The 14,720-nt window shown below is 43.8% G+C and overlaps 1 protein-coding gene across 6 annotated transcripts in view; it reads left to right on the top strand.

Annotated features, from left to right (window-relative positions):
- The window catches only part of RIMKLB (ribosomal modification protein rimK like family member B), a 131,439-nt gene that overhangs the window by 78,114 nt on the left and 38,605 nt on the right, over positions 1 to 14,720 (top strand). Inside the window, exon 1 of one of the 6 annotated variants that reach the window (XM_079938528.1) lies at positions 9,732 to 9,780. The exons of 4 other annotated variants lie outside the window; for them this stretch is intronic. The gene's annotated coding sequence lies outside the window, so the exon portion shown is untranslated. Of the gene's footprint in view, positions 1 to 9,731; positions 9,781 to 10,041; positions 10,281 to 14,720 lie in introns of those variants that run through there. One more of the 6 variants, XM_079938532.1, reaches the window with a different exon arrangement.

Here is a 14,720-nt window from a genome sequence, read left to right as displayed (position 1 = left end):
GGAAGAGAGGGAGGGAGGGAAGGAAGGAAGCTGTCACGAGCAAGGAAGAGCTATGGACATAGTCAGAAGTAAGCCAATAGCACCTCTGGTTTCTCTTAGGAAGCTATACGTTCTCCATCTCTGAGATACATGGGTTCTGGTCAGTCCCCAGAACAAATCTGTGTACAAAACCCAGCTCTTCCTGGTCGGACCTGTCCAGAACTTGATCTTTTCCCACCTGTTCCACAATGAGAATGCAGAGGCTACAGAACAGATGTCTGGGGAGAGCCAGGGCAAGAAAAGGCAGGGAGGCAGGGGTGGGGGAAGAGACAAAAGCAGACGCAAAGCAGAACTGAGGCAGGGCCTACAACGGAGAGCCTAGAGCCACACTCATGTTTTCCATGAAGCACAGACAGATGGAGAAACTGAACTCAGGCCAGTCATTTGGCAGGGACAGCAATGACCTCAATGTGCTCCCAGCCAGAGACTGTAGCTTAGGAAGGCCTCCCCAGGCAGTAGGAGGGGGCGCCTTCCTAGGGTCTCAAGGGGGAGTCTGAAGTTAGGGCAGTAAAAACAGGAACAAAATGTTCAGAGCAAGGCAGGGGGAGCAGGCAGGCAGCGAGCAGGACCTCGCAAGAAAGGAAGGGAGAGGAAACAAGGAAGCACGGCAGGAACTGGCAGAAGAGCAGAAGCCACCATGTAGTCTTTCTTGGTCATTCAAGGATGCCGTTTACTTGAAAGTACTTGGGGTGATGTCTTGTTCATGGCAGCTCTGGTGGCCCCTTCTAGCACAAGTCCCTGTTTGTTTTCAGAGTCTCCGCTTGGACCCCCAGTTTTAGAGATCCTCTGATTTACTTTTCTCATTGGTGGTTATCATTTAATTACATCAAGTCAGAGTCAGCAGCCACGGTCAGGAATGAGCAACTGCCATCCAGAGATGTGAGCCTAGACTCTTCCGAGGTTCTCGCTGACCCTGGGGAAAAACTCCCTGGGCAGCAGCCCACATACTCATCCAACACAGGGTGGATCTCCTGCGGGTCGAGGATGCAGGAAAGTCCTCCATGGAATTGACGGGCAGGTGAAGAAGCGACTTAATGTAGGCAATCTAATGTCTGAGACATCCAGGAAAATGTGAGTTTTACAAAGAGGTCTCCAATCAGGGGACGATGGGTAGAATGCAAAGAAAGAGAAGGGAGACAGGGATGAGAGGCAGCATGCTGGTTTATTCATCTGTTTACTGGCCTGTGAAGAATACACCCATTAGCTGAAGGCCTCTGGGCAAACGTACAGAAACGTTATTACTACAGTCCGATCCAACTAAATTAAATCCAGGGCCTAAACACACACAAAAATCCCATAAAAGGAAGGAAAGGAAGGAAGGAAGGAGGGTTATACGAGGTGGGTGTGTGTGTGGGGGAGTGCTGTGTGTAGAGGGAATGAAGCAATAAAGTGGTAACAGCCAAACTTAAGAGATGGACCCAGTGGAGGAGTTAAGAGCCAGCAAACATATGTCCTCAGAGAACTTGGGCAAGGGAAGAGTTCCCGCTTCTCAGTAACCCATACCTCTCTGTTCTTCACGCCTCCATGCCTTGCACTTTCTGTTCCCTCCTTTCTCAAATATATATCCTCTTCCCAGCTCCAGGAAATAAATGCTGATGTGTACATCAAAACCCAGCCCCATGCTGCTCTTGCTGGTCCCCTTTGCTTCTGAGTAGTTAATCATTCCCTCTTGAGCTACCTCTCTTTTTTAATCATTGTGGCATCAGCTTTATTATATTCTTTATAAATTTATTTTATTTTTTTGGCCACACCGCACAGCATGCGGGATCCCAGCTCCCCAACCAGCGATCGAACCCCTGCCCCCCCGCAGTGAAAGTGCAGAGTCCCAACCACTGGACTGCCAGGGAAGTTCCCCTCAACTTTATTGTATTCTTTTTTTTTTTTTAGTTTATTTATTTATTTTTGACTGCGTTGGGTCTTAGCTGCAGCACACGGAATCCTTCATCGCGGTGCGCGGGCTTCTCTGTAGTTGTGGCGCCCGGGCTTAGTTGCCCAGCGGCATGTGGGATCTTGGTTCCCCGACCAGGTATTGAACCTGCGTCCCCTGCCTTGGAAGGCGGATTCTTAACCACTGGACCACGAGGGAAGTCCCTATATTCTTTGTTTTACATGTCTGTGTTCTTGATTAGACTGAGAGGTTCTTACTCGTCTCTGGCCGACATAATGATCAGCACAGAACAACTCAAAATTTGGTCATTTGAATTGAGGTGAGACGAAGACTCGAAATATTTCGAGAGAGAAACATTCAAAAACTGAGTCAAATGCAAAGTAAAGGAGAAAGTTCTAGAGAAGAAAGTAGTTTGAGAGGCTATAGGAGCACAGCCAGTGGAACAACTAACCAGTGTTTTGATCCAATACGAGAGGAATAGACCTAAAGGAAACAGGCACAGAGACTGGGCAACAGTTATTCCAGAAATAAAGGAATTTTGGCAGAAGGGCTGTAAAATCAGTGCATGCGAAACATAAGTGACTTCTATCAACAATAATGAGTGCTTTTGTCTCATCGTTTTGCTTTGTGTAAATTTTCAGATGGTGCTGGTGGTCTTGCGCTGTTAGACCCACACTCTATGTAGTATCCACACTTACATTTGACGCCCTTGGTCTTGGTTGAGGGAGGAAACGTTCCCAGAAGCAAAGGAAGAAGCCGCAGATGTCTCAGGGCTCAGCATCAGTTTGCCAGCGTCACTCCCATGTCCTGTTGGTCTATAGGGTCTCAGTTCCAAGTTAAGGGGAGGAGAAATAGACTTTACCTCTTGATGGGAGGAGTGGCAAAAACGTGTGTAGCCACATGTGTCACAAAGTTAAAATGAATCTTTTTAACAGATTAGACAAGGCCAAACAAAGAACATATGTATTTTGCCGTTTCCCTGAAACCTGATTTACCTCTCTTGACAATTCTAAGGACCTCTTGGATGCTCAATATGATACAAAAAGTTCAGTGTTATTTTCTTGTTTTCTGCAGCATCAGGCACTGTTGGCCTGTCCCTCCTTTTTGAAATGTGTCTTTCTCTTGGCACCTATGACATCACTTCCTTTGTTTTCCTCTTTAGCTTGGCTCAGCATTCTTTTTTTATTTCTTTTTCTTCTGTGTTTACCCTTAAATGCTGGTCGTTTTCAAGGTTCTTGCCCCAGCCACCTCTTTTTACTACACCCCACTCCTGTGTCTCTATTTACCATCTACTGGCTTCTGCTTCTAGATCTGTACTTCAGTCTCTTCTACATCTGAAGGTGAAATAGTACATCTCTAGTTGGATGTCCCATTAGCACCTTGAGTCCGTCAGGCTTCATATTAGAGCAGGATCATTTAAGCAGGAAGGGGGGAAGCTAAAGAACAGACTCCCAGGAATAACTACCAAGATTCTAGTGCCCCTCCCACCTTCTGGAGGCCACCTTCTGTGCTGAGATGCCACCGCTCAAGCTCCGGAACCACGCTGGCTCTGCTAGAATCCACACCAGCAGAACGGATCCTCACTCCCTGCCTCTCTCTTCACTTAACCTTGGTTTTGAATTCAAGACTTAGATTAGTGCATATGGTTGCTGAAACCTAGCTATAGGATTCAAACTCTAGCTATAGGAGAGTCTAGGGTATGTCGTTTTTAGTTTTCCACCCTCTGTAATCCAGGAAGGTGCCCCAAGAAAGAAGCTTCAATAAATGTTGAGCAAGCCCTAGTTTTGCATGTGTAAAATTGAGTCATGCTCCCTGCAGAGTCCCCCCATACTAGGACTACGGCGCCACCATCACCCCATTACCCAACTGAAGCACGGGGTCACCTCCAGTTTCCTCGGTTTCTCTCTTTCCCTCACCTTGAGTCCCAACACACACAACACACACACAGATACACAGTCTTTCAAATCCATCCCTTTTCTCTATTATGTCCATCACCACTTTAGCTCAGTTCGGTCCAGTCATTGCTCTAACGGAGTCTTAACTGGTCTCCCAGTTCTGACGTTTCCCCACCTTTATTTATAATACAAAGCACTATGAGCAATATTTCTAGCATTACTCAACCTAGGTTACTCTGGCTTAAAAACCTTAGAGGAGGAGGGCTTCCCTGGTGGCGCAGTGGTTGAGAGCCCACCTGCCGATGCAGGGGACGCAGGTTCGTGCCCCGGTCCGGGAAGATCCCACATGCCGCGGAGCGGCTGGGCCCGTGAGCCATGGCCGCTGAGCCTGCGCGTCCGGAGCCTGTGCTCTGCAACGGGAGAGGCCGCAACAGTGAGAGGCCTGCGCACCACAAAACAAAACAAAACAAAACCTTAGAGGCGCTTCATTATCCTTAGGATACGGTCGGAACTTCTCAGTTCCCTCTCTCATCACCAGTGCTCTAACCCACCCACCCCGACACATTCTGCATCTTGCTTTCTGACACACCGAATCATTTACAGTTCTGCAAAAGCTTCAAGCTCTCTAAGCTGCTGTACATGCTACGTTCCATTTACAACACCTCCACCAGAATCTTTAATTTACCAATTCAACATAACCTTTATGTTCATCTGTCTAATTTCTATTCATCCTTTCCAACCCAGCTTTGGCTTGTTTTCCTGAGTGTCTCCACTACAATGTGGGCTTCTTGTGGGCAGATGCTTTGTTCACTGTTGAATGCCCGAGGCCAAACCCAGGAACTCATATTCGTACATCAGAGAGATGTGTTGCCCGTGTATGGGAGAGACTGTATTTCCTAAAACTGAACACAAGAGGGCAACGAATCACTTCTCCAGACCTGTTTTGAAGTTTGGCGGCCCTTCCCTGCACCTCATTTACTATTCCAACTGATGATATAGTTCATGGAGCACAACTCTTGAGCTGTGCCCGACAGGATGAAAGATTCTTAATGACTCAGAACTGTACTGCATTGATATTCTGGCTGCCTTTTCAGTGCCAGGGACTTCACGTACCTACCGGTAATTAAAAAAGATGAATCAGTCCCAAGTCGTCCATTCAAGGAATCGAGAATCTAGTGGGAAAGAGAAGTGAACTGAACTTCCTTTATTCCCTGACATATGAAGAAACAAGTGACATATGAAGAAACAACCGGTTTTTTCAGTATCATTGGCTTCTTAAGATGGTAGAAGGGTGGGCTTCCCTGGTGGCGCAGTGGTTGAGAGTCCGCCTGCCGATGCAGGGGACGCGGGTTCGTGCCCCGGTCCAGGAAGATCCCACATGCCGCGGAGCGGCTGCGCCCGAGAGCCATGGCTGCCGAGCCTGCGCGTCTGGAGCCTGCGCGTCCGGAGCCCGTGCTCCGCAACGAGAGAGGCCACAACAGTGAGAGGCCCAAAAGATGGTAGAAGGGTTAACTACTGGGTGTAAATAAGACAGAAACTTAGATTCCCCTAAGGGACAATTTTGAAAAACATGCACGACCAATCCAGCTAATTCAACCCCAGGTAATTGTAGGATGGCGGGAGAAGCTTGCCCCGTCCTAAGCCCATCTCTGCGGCCACCCTACCCCCTTACCAATTTTAAATAGACTTCTCTTTCTGGAGCACTTTGTATGTTCACAGCAAAATTGAGTGGAAAGTACAGAGAATTCCCTTATACTCCTTGCCCCACATACCTACATCCTTCCCCACTCTCAACATCCTGTACCGAGAGGTCCATTGTTATGAGTCAGTCAGGGTTCACTCTTGCTGTTGTGCAGTCTATGGGTTTTGACAACTGTGTGTTAACATGTGTCCACCATTATAGTCTCATACAGAGCAGTTTCACTGCCCTCAAAAGGACTCTGTGCTCTGCCTATTCATTCCTCCTTCCCCTCTAATCCCTGACAACAACTGACCTTTTTACTGCCCCGTAGTTTTATCTTTTTCCAAAATACGTGCGGTCGGAATCATACAGTATGTGATTTTTTTCAGATGGGCTTCTTTCGCTTAGCAGTAATGCATTTAAGTTTCCTCCATGCCTTTTCATGGCTTGGTAGTTAGTTCATTTCTTTTTAGGGCTGAACAACAGTTATGTATTCACCTACCGAAGAGCATCTTGATTGTTTCTGTTGGGGCTATTACAAAGCTGTGATAAGCCTCCGTGTGCAGTTTTTGGTATTTCCTTTGGGTAAATACCAAGGAGCACAATTGGTAGATCATATGGTAAGGGTATGTTTAGTTCTATAGGAAACCCTAAACTGTCTCCCGAAGCGGTCATACCATTTTGGACTCCCAGCAATGAATGAGAGTTCCTCGCTGTTGTTTCATGTTATCAGGATTCTGGATTTTAGCCATTTTAATAGGCATGTAGTGATATCTCCTTGTTTTAAATTCTTATCCCTCTAATGACATAAGATGTGGAGCGTTTTTTTCGTATGTTTATTTGGCACCTTATATTTTTGTTGGTGAAGTGTACGTTTCAGGTCTTCTGCCCATTTAAAAGTCAGGTTGTTTATTTTCTTATTGTTGAGTTTTAAGAGTTGTTTGTATAGTTTGGATAACCGGTCTTTATCAGATACGTATTTTGCAAATGTTTTCTTCCAGTCTGTGGCTTGCGTTCTTATTCTCTTGACACGGTGTTTTGCTGAGCAGAAGTTTGGAATTTTAATGAAGTTCAGCTTATTAATGACGTAGTGACTTTGTATTTAAAAAGTTGTCACCATACCCAAGGTCATCTATGTTATCTTTCAGAAATTTTATATCTTTTCGTTTTACATTAGGTCTATGACACATTTTGAGGTAATTTTTTTTTGAGAAGGGCATAAGGTCTAGGTTCTTTTTTTTAATTTTTGCATGTGGATGTCCAATTTCTTGCATGTTTCTTCTTTAGTATATGCATGCAGTGACAAATTTGCCTCTACACACTGCTTTTGCTGCTTCCTACAAATTTTGATAAATTGTACTTTCATTTCCTGCTGACTTTTAAAAAGTTAATGTGATGTAGTGTGACATGCATATATAAATACATAAAATAGCAGTGTTCAACACGTTAAAGATAAATTGAGGCATGTTAAATATACCGAGTTTGAGCAAAAATTGATGTGAACCTGGTAGCGCCAAACTGGAAGTGGTTAGGTGTGCTCCACCAACAGGATCTTGGAGTGAGACTTGTAGACAAAAGGCAGAAGCAGAGCAAGAGAATTACTGCTTGGCTATAGCTTAAGGCCTCTTGGGCTACCCTTAGGTTTCAATATTGCAACCCTGAGGTATTTTCAGGCTTAGATTTTGGTTTGCTTATATAGGCCACCTTGGAATTAGAGCCACCTCAGTCTAATGGCCCCCTGCTTAATGAATTTAATGATTTCTCTCTTCTGACCATCATCTTGAATGTGATTCACCAAAAATTTGGTATTAGCGGCACTCTCAGTCACCATCAGAGTTAAGTTGCTCTTGTCTCATTGTGAAACTGATTATGATGTCAGGTTCATAGAAGAATTTGTTTTTGGGGACTTCCCTGGCAGCCTAGTGGTTAGGACTCCAAGCTCTCACCGCCGAGGGCCTGGGTTCAATCCCTGGTGGGGGAACTAAGATCCCACAAGCCGCACAGCCCAAAAAATTTTTTTTTGTTTTTGTTATTCATCTTGTTTCTGTTCTGCAAGCACAGCGAGACCATCTGATGTACTGCTGATGGCTGTGAATATGCATTTAAGACCTTTGGGACAACACAGTGCACCAAGGAAACAACCATGATTAGGAGGGTAATACCAAGAGTGAAGTATATTCCTTGATCAGGACCTCCCATGAACCAAACCAGTTGTTCTCAAATAAATCAGAGAATGTACCTGAAGGGTCATCAACCCCTGGCTATTAATTAATAGCCAAGTGGCTACTTATTAATCTCTTGTATTTGGTACAATCCCAGTTGCGTTGATCCAGCTGCCACAGGAGACATTCTGCTATGGTGCACATTTCTCCTTGTTCAGCGGATGAGTAAAGTCAAGCAGTTCTATTATCCAAAACCATCCTAGCAAGAAAGTCTAGGGACTCTTGTTGTGCAACTCTGGCCTTAGTGATAGATTCAGAGATGACTGCCAGAGTTAAAGGCCTTCCAGGAAGTGACCTTCCTTATTCACCTGGAAAGGCTGCAGGAATCCTGCAAACAGGATAGCGGGCCAGATTTTCCCAAGGGCCTTGATTGACTCCACAAAGTCAACCTTAGTTTTACTCTGGGCTTTAAATTGCTTCTAGAGCTGCACTTCTGTTGTTGTGAGGACTCAATTTATAAGGCAAGTACAGTTGTTTTTAATTCCACAAAGAATAGTGTTGCAACCTGATCGAGATCAAGAGGCTGACCCACCCACCCAAATACATTATCTTCAATGAGTTTCTTCATATTAGGGAGATTTCCAACGAAGAGGGAAAGATTCCCATGTTCTAGATTTAGAGCTGTGTGTCTTTGGAATATTTTCGTAAATGCTTCCACAATGACCTCAGAATGTTTTTCTTTCCCTCTGGGTACATAGTTTCATTTTAGCTTAGGAGAGAACGCCTTAAAAAAAGGTTTTGAAATCAGCTTCCAATGAGGACAACTTCTGACCACAGGCGTATTTTAAAAAATATATATCCTCCCTCTCCCCCCCGCCCCCCAATATCTTGTCAGGTTTCAGCTGGGACAAACAGTAAATGCCTGGTAGTTTTGACCAATCCCATGGATGCAAGAGGTGTCTCCAAAGAGGGTACAAAAGATACTACCTTCCCCAAATCCGGAGCCACTTCCAAAAATAGCCCAAAGAGAGAGCTAGCAACAATCAGTAGAGCCCTAGCCACAAACAGAATACAGCCCACGTTTCTGTCCCGCTGTATTTTTGTGCCCCCAACCTGAGGGCTGAGGTTCCCGCATATGCACGTAAGAACCAACAGCCTGAGTGCCCCAGGCAGGCAGAGAGCCAAGCCATGACCTCAGGACACAAGTTGAGACAAGAGAAGGATAACAAGTGGGTACCCCAAAATCAAATTCAAACCCTGAACTTGGTAAGGAAGGGACAACTGAAACTTTACCTTCCTCTCTTGACCAGGCGCCACAGATAGAGATCTGGGAGCGTTGACTTTTTAAGAACTCTTGCCCTTGGCTCACTTCTGCCAGTTTCCCTGAGATCCTGTCTGCAGGAGAGAGCAGGGTGTCCCAGCAGGTCTCTTCTTTAAAATATGTATTTATTTACTTTTGGCTACATTGGGTCTTCGTTGCTGCTTGTGGGCTTTCTCTAGTTGCGGAGAGCGGGGGTTACTCTTTGTTGCGGTGCACAGTATTCTCACTGCGGTGGCTTCTCTTGTTGTGGAGCACAGGCTGTAGGTGCACGGGCTTCAGTAGTTGTGGCACACAGGCTTAGTTGCTCCGTGGCATGTGGGATCTTCCCAGACCAGGGCTCGAACCCGTGTCCCCTGCATTGGCAGGCAGATTCTTAACCGCTGCACCACCAGGGAACTCCCCCCAGCAGCTCTTATTCTGGTAACTAGAAACCGTAGAGGAGGAAAAATTATTTTCTTTCTACTCTTTATAGTGAGAGAAGTGCCCTGTTCTCTAGGGCACCTCTTGACTGGATTTAGGTTAAAAGTTCCCCACTGTGTCCACTGTAATTCAAGATCATCTGTGGTGAGATTAATATACTTGTTCAGTCTTAAAATTTTACTCACCTGAAGCCTCACACTGGACCTAGTCCAGTTTAGGTCAGACCCAGTCCAATCCCCGACCCAGTCCGGTTTTTAAGTTGGACTCTGGCTGGTTTCCGGACCCAGTCTGGAAAAACTCAGATAAAGTCTGACAGCTCATAACACGAGGATCCAAGAGGGACTTGGACACAGAGAAGCAGACACAGAGAAGCAGTGAGTTAAAGGGGCTACATGGATACGTCCACCTGGTTCCTCATTTCTCCTGGGAGGGGTCCCTGGGGGGCTCCTTTGGTTCCTTCTTCTGACAACAGAACAGTTGAAAAGAGGCATATTAAAACTTTAAGAGTTTATGTGAACTAAAATCAGTTCTAATTGGGCAGCTTTCCACCGATGGGAGCTGGGGAGAGACTTTCATAGGGAAAGGGGAGAAACAAGGAAATTATTGATGGGATGTAGCTTAAAGCCTATTCAGTGGCCATTCAGTCTAATGGCCCCCTGGTTTAGTTAACCGAACAGCGTTTATTAAGATTTAGGGAGGGCTCCATGAAAAAATTGTGAGGAAATCAGTGATTATCAAACTTTAGTGCATCAAAATAAACCAATGTATATCATCACAATGAAGATTCTTCAGCTTCCTCTGAGGGATTTCAGTTTGGTATGATTGTGGGGTAGAGATAAGGATCTGCAAACACCTCCAGGTGTTCTTACTAAAGGTGGGTCTTCTTACTTCTCACCAGTATTTCTCAAACTTGAGCGTGAGTCAGAATCCTCTGAGAATAGGATTGCCAGATAAAATGTGGGATGGTCAAATAAATTTGAATTTCACATTTTTAATATATCTCAAAAATTGGGACATCATCTGTTGTTTTAACTAAAATTCAAATGTGGTTTCTTTCCAAGTGTCACTAAATCCTTCAAAATAGCAATTTAAATTTTCCTTGTGGCAGATATTTGTGATTGTTGTCTGTTTTGTCTTTTTCAGAAATCTCAAATGATGCAATCTCATCAGGAGATTATTCTCTTTATCTCTGATTCACCTATTGACCTCTTTATAAGAATCTTCTGTCCTACTTCTACGGTCACCTTGGTAATGTAGTGGGTAACAAAAAGCTCAATAAACTGTTATACCAAATCTTTCATTCTTTTATCTTTTTTCTTAGTTTCTCCCTTTACTTTCACACCTCCGTTTTGTCTCTCCACTGCTTTCCCCTCCTAAATCTGTTTCTCTGCTTTTGTTCAAGTTGTCTTCGTTGAAATGTCTCCCGGGGCTTTCTCTCTCCTTTCCTTTTCTTTCTTTCTGTTTTCTTTCTCCTCTTTTTCCTTCTCCTGAAGCCTTCCATGGCAAAATTAAAATCTGTAGAAACAAGTTAGCGCACTAGGGACCAGGCCACAGTATCGTGTTCCAGAAGGAGATTCTGTTCTGACAGTCCTTTTGCAAGAGCAAATTCCCAGTCAGGGGCAAAGAGAGCTTCAAGAAACAATTGCTTTGCCCGAGGATCTGTTGGGAGAGTGATGGATGGCACTGCACTGAGAACTGCCGGAAAAGGAGGGGAGACATTGCCAGGCAGCGTGAGGGGAGGAGGCGGCTGGGAGAAAGAGCCAGTCAGGAAGAGCTAGGAAAGGGGCGGAGAATGTGCTGCCTGTATATGCTGCCTGCAAGACCTTTCTGCAGATGTTGTGTCTTTGTGAGCTGACTGCAGAGGCCATGTGCGTGCAGACTATGTGAATGTATGCGTTGCTTATTTCAGATCGTGGGTCTATGGGAACCGCTGACTGCAAGAAACAGGAATGTATTGTTGAAAGGATTTTGCAGTCAGAGTGCTTGTTTGTGGTTGTGTGGTATGTGTGACTGACTTTTTGCCAAATGCGCTGTTCTGATGCCAGCTCTGAGAGTTTAGTGGAAGTCTGGCCGACTAAGCTAAGACACAACAAAGTCAGAAGGAAATATGGGGGCAACCTGAGATGGAAATAGAGAAGCTGTTGCAAGAAGAGAAAAAAAAAAAAGACTTGGAGAAAGGGGAAATGAATGAGAAAACAGAAAATAAGCGATAAAAATTCCTTCCTTAGAAAAGGAAGAAATTTGAAAGGAAGAGAAAGAAAAGCAACATTCTTCCAGATGCAGGCACTATATATATATATATATATATCTCCCTACTTCTTCTGGTGCCTTGGTGAGATATTTCCTAGCTTTTCTCCCTTATTTCTTTCTAGACACAGTTCATCGTGGCATATTTATCACACGTATATTTTGCTTACACCAGGGGATATTTTAAAACTTAACAGTTATCCAGAAAGAAACATTAGTAGCTCTTAAATGAGAAAAGATTTTTGGGTGCTGTTGTTAGACAGGAGCGCTATTGGACATAATGGAAAGACACTCAGTTTTGATCAGAGATTAATTGAATTTTAATTCTTTAAAATGTTTAAGTGATTAAAACAGTACGTGAAATGCATGACATTTCAAAAGCAGGGGTGTTGAAATACAGTTTCCACATTCCAAAGGTGGTTATTGTTACTACTATGATTATTAACAATTTAACAGGCACTACCTACACCTGCAATGAGATATTTAAATTAGTCACGAGAACTTCTAGATCTCGACTGACCGATAAACACAGAGGCAGCATAACTTTGAACTTGGATGTGGACTGGGGAGGGAAGTCCTAGTTGGGACCATCCCAGTTTCGCTTTGTTGCAAACACACTACTTATTTTGGATGGTTTCAAATTGCAACCATTATGGTGTCTTCCTCAGCTCTTTGCTTGCTTCATTTTTAAAACCTTAGAAGTTATTATAATTGTATTTCCAGTATACTAATTTTGCTCCATGCACTAATATGTTTTTTGGTTCATTCAGCCGTCTTTTCCTCCCTTTCCACTATTTTTTTCATCTGCCTCTCTCCTTTTTTTTTCTTCTTTCCCATCACGTTTCCCTGGTTTTGATTAAAATTCACTTCACTTCTCTCCTCACCACTCTCTCCTTTATGGAAATTATTCCTTTTCAGGCTTGTCTTTTTCCTCATTCCCTTCTCTGGTGTCTTTGTCTCCAGCAGAGGGGTCTGATGTTGATATGAGGTAGGGAATGAGGCCTGGGAGAAAGCAGCCTGGGAAGAGGGAAGAGGGCGGAGGAAGCGGTGCTTCAGCTGTTTCTGCCATTAGCCTATAAAAGGCTGCCTTAAGTATGCCTCTGTAAATTCCTCCCCTCCCATCCCCACAGTCCCCCCTGCAAAGGGTCTCTCCACTTCCCCACCTTAAATCCCACCTCCCCTACCCCCCACCCCACTACTTGGGTGACATCACTCTTTCCCAGCTGTGACTGCCAGGGACACTGACCTACTTTTGCCCTCTCGGTCAGGCACTAAACCCTGGTTTGTCTTTTAAACGCTGACTTTCTGCTAAACCCTTTTTGCCCCAACATATCAGTGGGTCCCTCTTTGAAGCGCCAAACATTTCAGTTCCCCACAAAAATAGCAGTTTTTATTTTTAGTAACGGAAGTTGGAGAAAAAGCTTAATGATAAAAAGCTTCGACGACTTTAGCAAATCCATCTATGACTTAGTGGATTTGTTCTTTGTTGATTACGATGGAATCTATATGTATTTGGAGAATAATATTAGTAATAATTTTTTGGTTGACTCTTTATATGTATGGTTGAGGAATGGACTACGAGATCCTTTGTGACAAATTCCAAATATATATATATTCCATATATATATATATATATATATATATATATAACCATTATTTATCCAATGTTTGTATATGATGTTAGAGATATAAGCCAAAATAGCAGGTATCAATATCCAAATAAAACTTTACATACTAAGTAGTGGGAAGAAATGGCCGACAAAATCAATTGTGTAGCCTTTGAGGGATTATAAAGAGTTGGTTAAGGTATGTACTTTGATGCTTGGATTCAAATCACGGTTTTGGCACTTGCTAGCTGTGTGAGTTTGAAAAAGTTACTCAACGTCTCTGTTCCTCAGTTTGCTCATTTGTAAAAAGGAGATAACTCAAGCGCAGTAGGGTTATTAGGAGGATTAAACATGTTCTAAGACATATTAGGTTTATTATGAGACTGGGGACAGATACAGAAATATATGCGTTTCAAATATTTCTATGGCAATTTCCTCATTCACCATTTATTTACTAAGCAAGCCAGTGTTATAGATCCTCTATCTTGGTCTCCGTTGTCTGCCCTAGTTGTCCAGAAAAGTTTTGGGAAAGTAGCCAGAAGGTTTGGAACTTGGATATTTCGAGAGATTTGCCTAGTAATTCCACCATGTCACTCGTTGTTTTCTTTCTCTTCACTGTCTCCTCATGCTGCTAGGATGAATCCCAAACTGAAAGGCACTGAGAGAGAGAGACCAAAAAATCAAGGAAACAGTTAGTTTGGGGGAGTCAGGTCGAGTCGATGGAAGAAGGGTTAAATAGAAGAGCAAGGAAGATGAAACAAATCTAGCTTGATGATCAAAATGGGTTTGTAACCCAAGAGAGCAAAAATGATTTAGAAACAAAATGTAGAAACAGAGTAGATAAGGATTTGGACACAACAGATATAAATTGTTCTGTTTCTTTGCATCAAGGATAAATACATGAACTTAGATTAATGAACCGAACTCCCTAGTCTAACTTTTTCGATGTGCAAAAGATAGCAAACTGGACCAGGACAGTCACGATGGTGGCAGATCAGTAGGATGATCCCAGAACGCATTCATTCATTCATCCATTCAATCTGTAAATCATTCAAGGTGCTGCTGGTGACATAGGTGTGTGGCGGATCCTACAGCCCATGCGTGGTTTGATACCATCATTTCTATGGTTGAAATGTCAACAAATTCAATCCGGTGTCTCCCTGCACCTAGTGGAGGGTTCTTGTTTTCTTTTTTCCCCTATTATTTGAGGCTTCCTCTATTCTTTAAAAGAGAACATGCTGCTGCCTTTCCACCTTTGCTTAGTCCATTCTCTCTTCTGTTCTAACCAGACTGAGATACTTTTATGATACTCCTGTGGATAGGGAATCAGGAGACTCGGAATTGCCACCAATGATTTTATCTCATTGCATTGATTTTCCCTTCTGTCAGAAGAGACTAACAATATTTACTCAACATTTTGAGGTTGCTTGAGGCTTACATCGAGTTTATAAATGCTGAGT

The sequence above is a fragment of the Stenella coeruleoalba genome (assembly GCF_951394435.1).
Source record: "Stenella coeruleoalba genome assembly, chromosome: 11".
NCBI classification, from domain to species: Eukaryota; Metazoa; Chordata; class Mammalia; order Artiodactyla; family Delphinidae; genus Stenella; species Stenella coeruleoalba.
This window is presented reverse-complemented; position numbering and strand designations above follow the sequence as displayed.